Source organism: Ricinus communis, chromosome 8 (genome assembly GCF_019578655.1).
Source record: "Ricinus communis isolate WT05 ecotype wild-type chromosome 8, ASM1957865v1, whole genome shotgun sequence".
NCBI lineage: Eukaryota > Viridiplantae > Streptophyta > Magnoliopsida > Malpighiales > Euphorbiaceae > Ricinus > Ricinus communis.
The window spans coordinates 27815050-27828575 of record NC_063263.1 but is presented as its reverse complement, the minus strand read 5'-3'; positions in this window follow the sequence as shown (position 1 = coordinate 27828575).

The window sequence follows — 13526 nt, the reverse complement described above, 5'->3', positions numbered from 1 at the left end:
AAACAAGTTCTATTGAAGCTCATGTTACTTCTTTCGGACAAGAAGCCTTGCAACTACATGCTGAAAGCTTTCATCCGAGTTTGTCTAAACTTGAGCAAGAAATGCAACAGATACTAGCATCTCGTACTACATCACCTCTATTCTTGCAAAAGGATAGAAATCTTAAGGCTGAAGGAGGCATTTCGAGAGAAATAGAGAGAGATCTTTATCCTACAAAACATCCCTGTCTCCTCTCCACTCAATTTTCCTATTTCTACACCTCATCCTTTTATGTCTTCGGTTATACCCTTCAAACAATATGCCACAGTTTGATCCGGTGCCCGGAGCATCCAAGCCGACAAAAAGGTATCTTCTAAAACTTCATCTTCTTTCTCCCAACCTACAAAAGACAAAGGACCTTCAAAGCCTACAAAGACAAAGGACCTTCAAAGCCACGGTTGCCATTGATCTGACTCCTTCTTCAACTGGCGCCTCATCGTATGTTTTGATTCAGGATCATCACGATTCGAACTTCAACGATCTAGTTCTTACTCTTCCGACCAAGAAACTAGATCCTCTGTATCCACGGTGAATCCCGGGTTGTAGGTTCTCATGTGTTAATGAACACACAACAAGAACCGGACATTACGGAAGAGCCGGACTTTGCGGAAGAAACGGAAGATCGAGAATCTCTCGCTCCGAAACTTCTCTCCCTCCAAAACCGGCCTCCGGTCCTTGGTTTTCTCTAGATCTGGTGCCACCATCTCAGTGGAGGAATAAAATCTTAGAATTCAATGCTTGGCTTGACCTCCGGATGATAAATCCTCGATCCAATCTCCAAGCGGTCCTAGCGAATTCACATCAAGATTCGGCACCTTAAGAGAATGGTTTTCCCATTTATCCGAGTATCAAAGGATACAATTTGTTCAACTTGGTTCACATTGCTCAAGCTCAGCGCATATTCACCAACAATTTTGGGTGATTACAATTTAATCTTCGGACAACGGAAACAAGAATATTTTGATCGTAAATGCTTTGTTCCATGAAGAGAAAAGATCTAGAAACCCACTATGTTCATATGTCCAAACTCTATTATGAACTCATTTGGGCCCAACAGTGATGATCTCAAATATACTTTTGTCGACTCTCTGGGAAGAAATGCGACTGAAATTCAACGCATGATGGCGAGACTCATGAGATATCACTCATATTTCTCTCGGAAATCGGCAATTCACTCTAGCCACTCCGGACAAGATGTGTGAGCGGTGAAATATTCAAAAAATTGCAAAGGAGAAGCGTTGCTAAAGAACTTATGCATGGGGACTATCTTCGGATCAAATGCAAAGAGAAACACTGTGTTGCGGATCAAAAGAAAAGACATTTTTCTTCTTATTCCAAGGAATCCTCCATTCTGGCGGAAAAGGGAAGAAAGATCTGTTGGTTCGGAAAGAAGTCAACAAACAAGCGTAAATCGGATCGGTGTTACATCTGTGGCCAAAGAGGACACTATGCAAAGAAATGTCCTAACAAGAGTCGAAACAAACTGTTGCTCTTCTTCATCAATTGAAAGATTCATGTCCGGAAGATCTATCCGACCATGATCTTGAATCACTTTTTCGGAAGAAGAAATGGCTTCTTCCCAAACACTTTTGCCTTTCCTTGCTCGGGATTCCGATTCGGATGAAGATTCTTCCGATGAAGAAACTCCAATCTTAACTATAGGACCTACACTCCAAGTTAAAATTGAACCTCCAGACAGTCCTGAGTTGATTCACGAAAATTTTCACTTGGTTATCTCCTTTACCATCACCGAAACCATCCTTGCGGATATAGCCTCTGCATTCCCGATGAACCACATCCCTACATAATACCTACACGATGCGGTCAGCTCTTCTTCCTCAACACTATCTATTCCTAGTTTTCCGGAAAACATAGGAAGTCCATCTTCTCGAATCTCAGAAATCACCACAGCTGACAGTTCATCCTACACCCCCGGTTTCTATTCACATCCTTCCCGGCAAATATGATAGGCCTGTTCACATTCGCACTATTGGACACTTTGGTTCTCATTGTACCATGTTGAATCCGGATGCTCGCGATTCGGCTTGGAGAAAGAAAATTTATCATTTCACGGTGAAAAAGATTCCAAACTACGATGGTCTCAAAAATAAAGTTGGAATATGATTCTTCCCGGACCGCATCGTATGGATCTATGTCATTGGATCTTACTTATTTGGTAGAGATCTTCTTGTCGGATTCGACACCTATCATGCTTTGGAGAAACTTCAAATTTTGCCAACAGGACTTAAGTATAAGCGTCAGTTTCAACCTTATACTCAAAGTCCCAATCAATTCTCCATAACAGAGGTCCCATCCGATTTTGCACATTTAAAGGAATTATTTGTGCCATCTTTCGACTCCCACTGAGTTTCCATCATCCTCTCCTGCATGCAATCCAAATTTCTTCATTACCCTTCCTTTCAAGCTAAATGAAGACATAAATCCAACCAAAGCCAGTCATCCCGGAATGTCTCCTTCCGACTTAGCTTTGGCAAGACAAGAATGTCGAAGCGCTTCAACAAGGTTTAATTGAACCAACCCAGTCTCCTTGGGCATGTCAAGCATTCTATGTGGAAAACGAGCGAGGAAAAGTTAAGGGAAAGAAAAGGCTTGTGATTGACTATAAGCCTTTAAATCATTTCTGTCAGGATGATAAGTTTCCAATTCAAAATCTCTTCCCTACTAGTTCGTCTTCAAGGAGCGACTTTCTTCTCAAAGTTTGACTTAAAGTCGGGGTTCGCGTTAGGCATTCACCCTAATAGCGGATACAAGGCGCTGCATTCGACCGTCATGCCCTTTGGCCTTAAAACGGCTCCTTCTATTTTCAAAGGGCAATGATCCGGATTTTGAGCCACTTCGGATACTTGTATCATCTACATAGATGATATTCTCCTCTTTCTAAATCATTAAGGAACATGAAGAACTCCTTGACGTTTTCGGCTTGGTTCATTCCTATGGTATAATGCTCTCGGAAGGAAATCATACATTGGGCAATCCGAAATGGATTTTCTTGGCACGAAATTAAAGAATGGGCAATATAGGCGAGGCCCTCATTTGGCCCAAGGCAGGCATTTTCCACGGCGAGAATTTATCAAAAAGCAAGTTCAACAATTTCCGGGCATAATCAACTACATTCGAGACTTTATTCCAAAGGCCGGCCCATACAAAGGTTCTAGCACTGGCGAGAAGATGCTAGCCCATGGGCCCAAGCCCATCTTGAAGCGTTAAACTACTAAAACAATTGGCCCAGACTCGCCACTCTCATCCTGGCTGATGATGCAGTTGATTCGCGATGCTAGTGACCTTGCTTGGGGTGCTCTCCTTGCGGAACAAAACAAGAAGGAATCATTATGCAAGTATGTATCGGGACAGTTTAAAGACAGTGAGCTTCACTATCATTCCAACATAAAAGAAATTCGGCGGTTAAGTATGCAATTCAAAATGTGAGTTCTTTCTTGCTTCAAGACATTTCATTGCCGAATGGACAACTCCAATTTTCCTCGTATCCTGGAGTTCAAAGGTCGCCAAATTCCCGATTTCTTATCTCGCCTCTCCAAGCCCTTCACAAATCCCCCTAGTCCTTCTTTCTTTATCTTTATGGCTCAGTTTAGCCATCGAACCACACACCCGGATCAACTTGACCAACTTTGTCTATTCACGAATTCGAACTTTGGGTTTCTGACGCATCTTAGCCTTTTATAAAGATGTGATTCCTCATCCGGAAGACTTCTCCGCTTCATTTCCATGGAAACTTTTCCTACCATAACAGAGACATTTCCCTCAACATCCGAGCAATTCGGTACCTTTGGTATCTTACATGTCTATATCATCTTCCATAGAGCTTCCACTACTCACGGACCTTATGGTTTTGCATAGGGAAGAAAATAAGTCACATCCCCACTGGCGTTTTTCCATTATTTGAAAATCATTATGCATGGCAACATCGTCTCGGAAGGTTAGTTCATCAAGCGAGGCCTCCTCAATATGACGGATCATGCAAAGGCTTTAACCTACCACACCATCCTCTTTCTTCACCAACAACACAATAAAGAAGACACTGTCTCAACAACCATCACTCCCTGGAAAACCTTCCATGGCCGCTTTGAAGAAATGCCTTTCACTATGAAACATGCTCTACTTCATAAGGGGAATGAACTCAATCACTCAACTAATGAAGCATTCCCGGTGTCGGCATGCATAGGAGACCCTCGGATCAAAGGCGGTGATTTCTCCTACTTCTTTCAACACCTTCAACTTCATCCAGTCATCCAAATGAAGCCACATCATCAATGGAGTTAAACCCGACTTTCCTAGAACCATGGTCAACCGGAAGAACCTCCTCCATCGGATTCTCAATTATTGTCTCAAGAGATATCTCAAAATCTCCTCGATACCATTCATCCGACACACGGCCCATCCACGGCGCATTCGTCATAATTATGGCATAAGTGAGTCGGACGACTCGATGAAGACTACTCGAGCATGGACCCACCAATAAGCGTATTTGGTGAAGAGCGGATAAGCACTCACAAAAGCAAAGATGCTCCACTAAGAAGATGCTCTATATTATTGTACTTAAAGTAGATATTTTGGCTTTTTATGTCACATGTTTTTGGCTTCTTATGTCACATGTTTTCGTCTTTATGAAAGGAATATATTCCTTTTACGCATGCATTAAGCATAGTACTCTTGCCAGTGGCAAGATATTGTGGTTTGTAAGTTTATCTTGACATCTCCCTTCCTCCTATATAAAGGAAGGATCGTCTCTCTTGTAATCCAAGTGGTGCAAGGAATAAACACTTATATTTCTCTTATCTTTCATGGCTTTCTAATTTCTCTGTTTCTTCTTCTCTATCCTATGGCAATGAATTAGGCATTGCTACGATCATTTGTTATAATCCAAAAGGGCTAACTCGACTAACTCGGCTATTCGAGTTTGAAGCAGGAAGACCCCCATGGCGAGGTGCCTCTTTGGTCTTAGCTTAAAGAAACTCTCTTGCCTTGAGTAAGGATATTCTCCTTGAGTTTGACATGAGGATTGTAACATGAGCGACTCTCGGCGTCATCCCGGTATCGAGCCTCAAGGGTTTAGAGAAGAAGAAACTCATCTACAAACATGGAAACAACTTCAAATCCTATTGTCCAAACCTCTTCTCTCTCATTACCTACTTCATGTAAGCGATACATTCTGAGATAAGATCGATAATTTAGTTGAAATATCCCATATTCCGGAAACCGCTCAAATTCAAAATTCTCTTGTCGATTCTGACCACTTATCTTTGTCTTACGCAGGTTTTTTCTGAACAACCGAGACATATTATTTCTAGACCATCATCAGCATAAAAGAATATGTACAGTCATCTTCTCTTTCTCGGTGTGTTCTTTCTTCCACGTAACCCTTTGGGCGATGCGTGACTTTAGAAATTCCATCTCACTTCATTCAACAATGGAAACAACAAAAATATACCCATCTCCATTTTGGTGCCATCGGACTTGTACTTTCCTATCATGGAAGACAAGGACTTCCGATCAACGCCGGACTTTCTTTGTTAGATACTCGTTATCTAAACTATGAACATCTTTGTGATTGGCTCTATTATCACTACTCTTGTCTGAGGCGTAGTACTTACGTTTTTCCTAATTTTAATATGTCTCTAGAAGATCCTCATCTCGGTCAAGCCACGAAATGCGGGTACAAATCACGGTAGCGGATCAGTTCTTGACCGCAATCTCGGCCTACTCTTCACCACCAGTAGTCTACAGGTTACAAGACCATGCCATTAACCTCTGGACTCGGCCTCTCTATGATGATCACGGTTTTCATCTTTGCCGATAGTGGTCTCACTCCTACAATAGTTCGGACTCCCGGACAACGCCCCGTGAAGAGTTGGAAAAGTTAATCCTTACGTGTGGATTACAAACTATGAAAAGCTGCACTAAGCTCTCGGCTGTACAAAAGCAGGATCCTATTTTTATCAAGCAACTTGACAAGACTGTTAAAGTCTCCTATTTGTCCTCCACAGCGACATCCTCTTCAACTCCTCATTCTATTTCCATGATCCAACCGGTGAGGAGAACTTACGAGAAAAAGATTCCCATTCATAGTTTCCGGATCGGGATGGGTGGGAAGTCTATGTCTCTAAGATCAATGGACACTTTATCCGGGATTGTGATCTTTCAAAGTGTGATCCCGGATGTATGTTACAATCCTCATGCTGTAAACTCAAGGAGAATATCCTTACTCAAGGCAAGAGAGTTTCTTTAAGCTAAGACCCGAAGAGGCACCTCGCCATGGGGTCTTCCGCTTCTTGAAAACTCGAATAGCCGGGATAGTCGAGTTAGCCCTTTTGGATTATAACGAAGCGGATCGTGCTTGACTAATTCATTGCCATAGGATAGAGAAGAAGAACAGGAGAAATTAGAAAGCCATGAAAGATAAGAGAAATATAAGTGTTTATTCCTTGCACAACTTGGATTACAAGAGACGATCCTTCCTTTATATAGGAGGAAGGGAGATGTCAAGATAAACTTACAAACCACAATATCTTGCCACTGGCAAAGTACTATCTTAATGCATGTAAAGGGAATATATTCCTTTCATAAAGACGAAAACATGTGACATAAGAAGCCAAAAACATGTGACATAAAAAGCCAAAATATCTACTTTAAGTACAATATAGAGCATCTTCTTTGTTGGAGCATCTTTGCTTTTGTGAGTGCTTATCCGCTCTTCACTGAATCGCTTATTGGTGGGTCCATGCTCCGAGTAGTCTTCATCGAGTCGTCCGACTCACTTATGCCATAATTATGAGAATGCGTCGTGATGGGCCGGTGTGTCGAGGATGAATGGTATCGAGGAGATTTTGAGATATCTCTTGAAACAATAATTGAGAATCCGATGGAGGAGGTTCTTCCGGTTGCGACCATGGTTCTAGGAAAGTCGGGTTTAACTCCATTGATGATGTGGCTTCATTTGGATGACTGGATGAAGTTGAAGGTGTTGAAGAAGTAGGAGAAATCGGTCGTCTTTGATCCGAGGGTCTCCATGCATGCGATTCTACTGGGAATGCTTCATTAGTTGAGTGATTGAGTTCATTCCCCTTATGAAGTAGAGCATGTTTCATAGTGAAAGCAGCATTCTTCAAAGGCGGCCATGGAAGGTTTTCCAGTGATGGTTGTTGAGGCGATGTCTTCTTTATTGTGTTGTTGGTGAAGAAGAGATGGGGTGGTAGGTTAAAGCCTTTGCATGATCTGTCATATTGAGGCACAGCGATGAACCTTATGCCGGGCAGTGTTGCCATGCATAATGATTTTCAAATAACGGAAAAAACGCCAGGCAGGATGTGACTTATTTTCTTCCCTATGCAAAACCATAAGGTCCGTAGTAGTGGAAGCTCTGTGGGAAGATGATATGACATGTAAGATACCAAAGGCTACGGAATTGCTGCTGAGATGTTGAGGGAAATGTCTCGCTATGGTAGGAAAAAGTTTCCATGGAAATGAAGCGGAGAAGTCTTCCGGATGAGGAATCACATCTTTATAAAAGGCTAAGATGCGTCTGTAAACCCAAAGTTCAATTCGAGAATAGGCAGGTTGGCTGGTTGATCTGGTGTGTGGTTCGATGGCTAAACCGAGCCATAAAGATAAAGAAAGAAGGACTAGGGGATTTGTGAAGGGCTTGGAGGCGCTAGATAAGAAATGGGGAATGAGGTTCTTGTTGCCTGGATGTGTTGAACTTCAAAATCATATAGAGAGAACCATTCTTTCAAAGTGGAGAAGCTGTTTATCGAGAATTTGGCGACCTTTGAACTCCAGGATACGAGGAAAATTGGAGTTGTCCATTCCGACAATGAAATGTCTTGAAGCAAGAAAGAACTCACATTTTGAATTGCATACTTAACCGCCAGAATTTCTTTTATGTTGGAATGATAGTGAAGCTCACTGTCTTTAAACCGGCCCCGATACATACTTGCATAATGATTCCTTCTTGTTTTGTTCTGCGAGAGAGAGCACCCCAAGCTCAAGTCATAGCATCAGTTCTTGAAATCAGCATGCATCATCGGCAGGGATAGAGAGTGGCGAGTCTTTTGGGCCAATTGTTTTAGTAGTTTAGCGCCGATATGGGCTTGGGCCCATGGGCTAGCATCTTTCTTGGTTGTGCGGATTAGAACCTTTGTACGCGGCCTTTGGAATAAAGTCTCGAATGTAGTTGATTATGCCCGAAATTGTTGAACTTGCTTTTTGATAAATTCTCGTCAGGGAAAATGCCTCAGTTCTTGGGCCAAATGAGGGCCCGCTTCATATTGCCCATTCTTTAATTTCGTGCCAAGAAAATCCATTTCGGATTGCCCAATGTATGATTTCCTTTCCGAGAGCATTATACCATAGGAATGAACCAAGGTGTGAAAGCTGGAAGGAGTTCTTCATGTTCCTTGACAGATTTAGAAAGAGGAGAATATCATCTATGTAGATGATACAAGTATCCGAAGTGGCTCAAAAATCCGGATCATTGCCCTTTGAAAAATAGAAGGAGCCGTTTAAGGCCAAAGGGCATGACAGTCGATATTGCGTCTGGAATGCGAAGCGTCTTGTATCCTCATTAGGGTGAATGCCTAGCTGCGAACCCCGACTTTAAGTCAAACTTTGAGAAGAAAGTCGGCTCTTGAAGACGAACTAGTAGGGAAGAGATTTTTGAATTGGAAACTTATCATCGACAGAAAATGATTTAAAGGCTTATAGTCAATCTGAAGCCTTTTCTTTCCCTTAACTTTACATTCGTTTTCCCACATAGAATGCTTGACATGCCCAAGGAGACTGGGTTGGTTCAATTAAACCTTGTTGAAGCAGTTCTTGACATTCTTGTCTTGCCAAAGCTAAGTCGGAAGGAGACATTCCGGGATGACCGGCTTTGGTTGGATTTATGTCTTCATTTAGCTTGAAAGGAAGGGTAATGAAGAAATTTGGATTTACATGCAGGAGAGGGATGATGGAAACTCAAGTGGGAGTCGAGCATGGCACAAATAATTCCTTTAAATGTGCAAAATCGGATGGGACCTCTGTTATGGAGAATTGATTGGGACTTTGAGTATAAGGTTGAAACTGGCGCTTATACTTAAGTCCCGTTGGCAAAATTTGAAGTTTCTCCGTAGCATGATAGGTGTCGAATCCGACAAGAAGATCTCTACCAAATAAGTAAGATCCAATGACATAGATCCATATGATGCGATTCGGGAAGCGTATTCCAACTTTATTTTGAGACCATCGTGGTTTGGAATCTTTTCTGGTCACCGTGAAATGATAAATTTTCTTTCTCCAATGACCCAGGCGAGCATCTGGATTCAACATGGTACAATGAGAACCGGTGTCCAATAGTGCGATGTGAACAGGCCTATCATATTTGCCAGGAAGGATGTGAATAGAAACCGGTGTGGGATGGTGGTTGTCTGTGGTGATTTGGAGATTGGAGAGATGGACTTCTGTACGGAAAACTAGGAATAGATAGTGTTGAGGAAGAAGAGCTGGGTATCGTGTAGGTATTATGTAGGGATGTGGTTCATCGAGAATCGGTGAGGCTATATCTGCAAGGATGGTTTCAGTGATGGTAAAGGAGATAGGTGGTAAAAGAATCGGAGGTTCAATTTTAACTTGGAGTGTAGGTCCTATAGTTAAGATTGGAGTTTCTTCATCGGAAGAATCTTCATCCGGAATCGAGCAAGGAAGGCAAAAGTGTTTGGGAAGAAGCCATTTCTTCTTCCGAAAAAGTGATTCAAGATCATGGTCGGATAGATCTTCCGGACATGAATCTTTCAATTGATGAAGAAGAGCAACAGTTTGTTTCCGACATTAGGACATTTCTTTGCATAGTGTCCTCTTTGGCCACAGATGTAACACCGATTCGCTTGTTTGTTGACTTCTTTCCGAACCGGCCGTATCTTTCTTCCCTTTTCCGCTTGTAATGGGAGGATTCCTTGGAATAAGAAGAAAAATGTCTTTTCTTTTGATCTGCGATCCGCGGTGTTTCTCTTTGCATTTGATCCGAAGATAGTCCCTGTGCATAAGTTCTTTAGCAACGCTTCTCCTTTGCAATTTTTTGAATATTTCTACTGTTCACACATCTTGTCCATGAGTGGCTAGGTGAATTGCCAGATTTCCCAGAGAAATATGAGTGATATCTCTATGAGTCTCTGTCATCATGCGTTGAATTTCAGTCGCATTTCTTCCGGTGACAAAAGTATATTTGAGATCATCACTGTTGGGCCCGTGAGTTCATAATAGAGTTTGGACATATGAACATAGTGGGTTTCTAGATCTTTTCTCTTCATGGAACAGCATTTCACGATCAAAATATTCTTGTTTCCGTTGTCCGAAGATTAAATTGTAATCACCCAAAAATTGTTGGTGAATATGCGCTGAGCTTGAGCAACAGAACCAAGTTGAACAAATTGTATCCTTTGATACTCGGATAAATGGGAAAACCATTCTCTTAAGGTGCCGATGAAATCTTGATGTGAATTCGATTAGAATGGAGATTGGATCGAGGATTTATCATCCGGAGGTCAAGCCAAGCATTGAATTCTAAGATTTTATTCCTCCACTGAGATGGTGGCACTGTATCTAGAAAACCAAGGACCGGAGGCTGGTTTTGGAGGGAGAGAAGTTTCGGAGCGAGAGATTCTCGATCTTAGTTTCTCCGCAAAGTCGGCTCTTCCGTAATGTCTGGTTCTTGTTGTGTGTTCATTAACACATGAGAACCTACAACTGGGATTCATTTGTAGATCTGAGGGAGGATCTAGTTTCTTAGTCGGAAGAGTAAGAACTAGATCGCTGAAGTTCGAATGTGGATCTGAAATCAGAGGCGATTGAAGAAGGAGTTGTATCTTTGAATGGCAAAGCCCCTGGCTTTGAAGGTCCTTTGTCTTTTGTAGGCTTTGAAGGTCCTTTGTCTTTTGTAGGTTGGGAGAAAGAAGATGAAGTTTTAGAAGATACCTTTTTGTCGGCTTGGATGCTCCGGGCACCGAGATCTGAAACTGTGGCATATTGTTTGAAGGGTATAACCGAAGACATAAAAGGATGAGGTGTAGAAATAGGAAAATTGAGTGGAGAGGAGACAGGGATGTTTTGTAGGATAAAGATCTCTCTCTATTTCTACGGTGCTCCTTGACTTAAGATTTCTCTATCCTTTTGCAAGAATAGAGGTGATGTAGTCGAGATGCTAGTATCTGTTGCATTTCTTGCTCAAGTTTAGAGCGACTGGATGAAAGCTTTGTATGTAGTTGCAAGGCTTCTTGTCCGAAAGAAGTAACATGAGCTTCAATAGAACTTGTTTTTCATAGACTTGTGAAAGTCTATTATCAATCTTCTTGAATCGGTTACGAACAGCAGCATTATTGGTTTGCCAATTTAAGACTTCTTCTGCGGTGAGAGAGGAGCTAAGGTACCGCAGTTGTCTGTATCTTTGCAATAAAAGGACGTGCGGTATCTTTGATTGCTCATTTTCCTTTCTTTCCAAAGGTGGAAAATCTTCGAATTCATCATGAAGCAAGGAACCGCGGCTACCTCTGGAACTTTTGGTTCAAAGGAGCAAGAACAAGCGGTGGTGGAGGAGGACAGTCAAGAGTCCTTCTTCCTTCAAGATCCTGGAAGCATCTTTGTAAATAGTCATCTTCAGTCATGGGTTTGTTCTTTCCTAGGAGGAGTCCGATCGAGACTAGCTTTCTTGGGTTGAGAAGGAGCATGGAAGGGATCAGTTGATCATCATCCTTATCATGCTTGGCGTGGGTCGATACAAGCATGTTTCCTTCTCCAAGTTTTGTTTCTTTTGGGTCCGGTTTCAAGATCATCAAGATCTTCTTGACAAGCACATCCGGGATCACACTTTGAAAGATCACAATCCCGGATAAAGTGTCCATTGATCTTAGAGACATAGACTTCCCACCCATCCCGATCCGAAACTATGAATGGGAATCTTTTTCTCGTAAGTTCTCCTCACTGGTTGGATCATGGAAATAGAATGAGGAGTTGAAGAGGATGTCGCTGTGGAGGACAAATAGGAGACTTTAACGGTCTTGTCAAGTTGCTTGATAAAAATAGGATCCTGTTTTTGTACAGTTGAGAGCTTTGGTGCGACTTTTCATAGTTTGTAATCCACAGGAAGGGATTAACTTTTCCAACTCTTCACGGAGGCGGTTGTGCAGGGAGTCCGAACTATTGTAGGAGTGAGACCACTATCGGCCAGATGAAAGCGCATCATCTAGAGAGGCCAGAGTGCAGTGGTTAATGGCATGGTCTTGTAACTGTAGACTAGGCCGGTGGTGAAAATGGTGAGATTGTGTCGTGACTTGATCTGCTTTGTGATTTGTACCTGTACTTTCAGGGCTTGACTGAGATGAGGATCTTCTAGAGACATATTAAAATTAGGAAAAACGTAAGTACTACGCTTCCTGCATTAAGAGTAGTGACAATAGAGCCAATCACAGCATGTTCATAGTTTAGATAACGGTATCTAACAAAGAAAGTCCAGCGTTATTTGGAAGTCCTTGTCTTCCATGATAGGAAAGTACAAGTCTGATGGCACCAAAATGGAGATGGGTATATTTTTGTTGTTTCCATTGTTGAATGAAGTGAGATGGAATTTCTAAAGTCACGTACTGTTCAGTGGTTACAGAAGAAAGAACACACTGAGAAAGAGAAGATGACTGTACATATTCTTTTATGTTGACAGATGGTCTAGAAATAATATGTCTCAGTTGTCTAGAAAAGAGTTCGTCGGGAAGGCGACATAAGGGTTGAGAATTGGGACAAGAGAATTTTGAATTTGAGCGGTTTCTGGAATATGGGATATTTCAACTAAATTATCGATCTTATCTGTAATGTACTGTTTACATGAAGTAGGTAATGAGAGAGAAGAGGTTTGGACAATAGGATTTGAAGTTGTTTCCATGTTTGTAGATGAGTTTCTTCTTCTCTAAACCCTTGAGGCTCTGATACCAGGATGACGCCGAGAGCTGTTCATGTTACAATCCTCATGCTGTAAACTCAAGGAGAATATCCTTACTCAAGGCAAGAGAGTTTCTTTAAGCTAAGACCAAAGAGGCACCTCGCCATGGGGGTCTTCCTGCTTCTTCGAAACCTAGCTATGTTGGGTTCTTTAACCATTGTTGTAGCTCACCATATGTATTCCATGCCTCCTTATCCATATCTAGCTACTGACTATGGTACACAACTGTCATTGTTCACACATCACATGTGGATTGGTGGATTTCTCATAGTTGGTGCTGCTGCGCATGCAGCCATTTTTATGGTAAGAGACTATGATCCAACTACTCGATAACAGGAACAGGCCTATCATATTTGCCAGGAAGGATGTGAATAGAAAAATCTTAGAATTCAATGCTTGGCTTGACCTCCAGATGATAAATCCTCAGTATGAATTCTCGTCCGTTTCCACACGTATTGATCTATAATTGCTTAAACACCAATGATGGTTC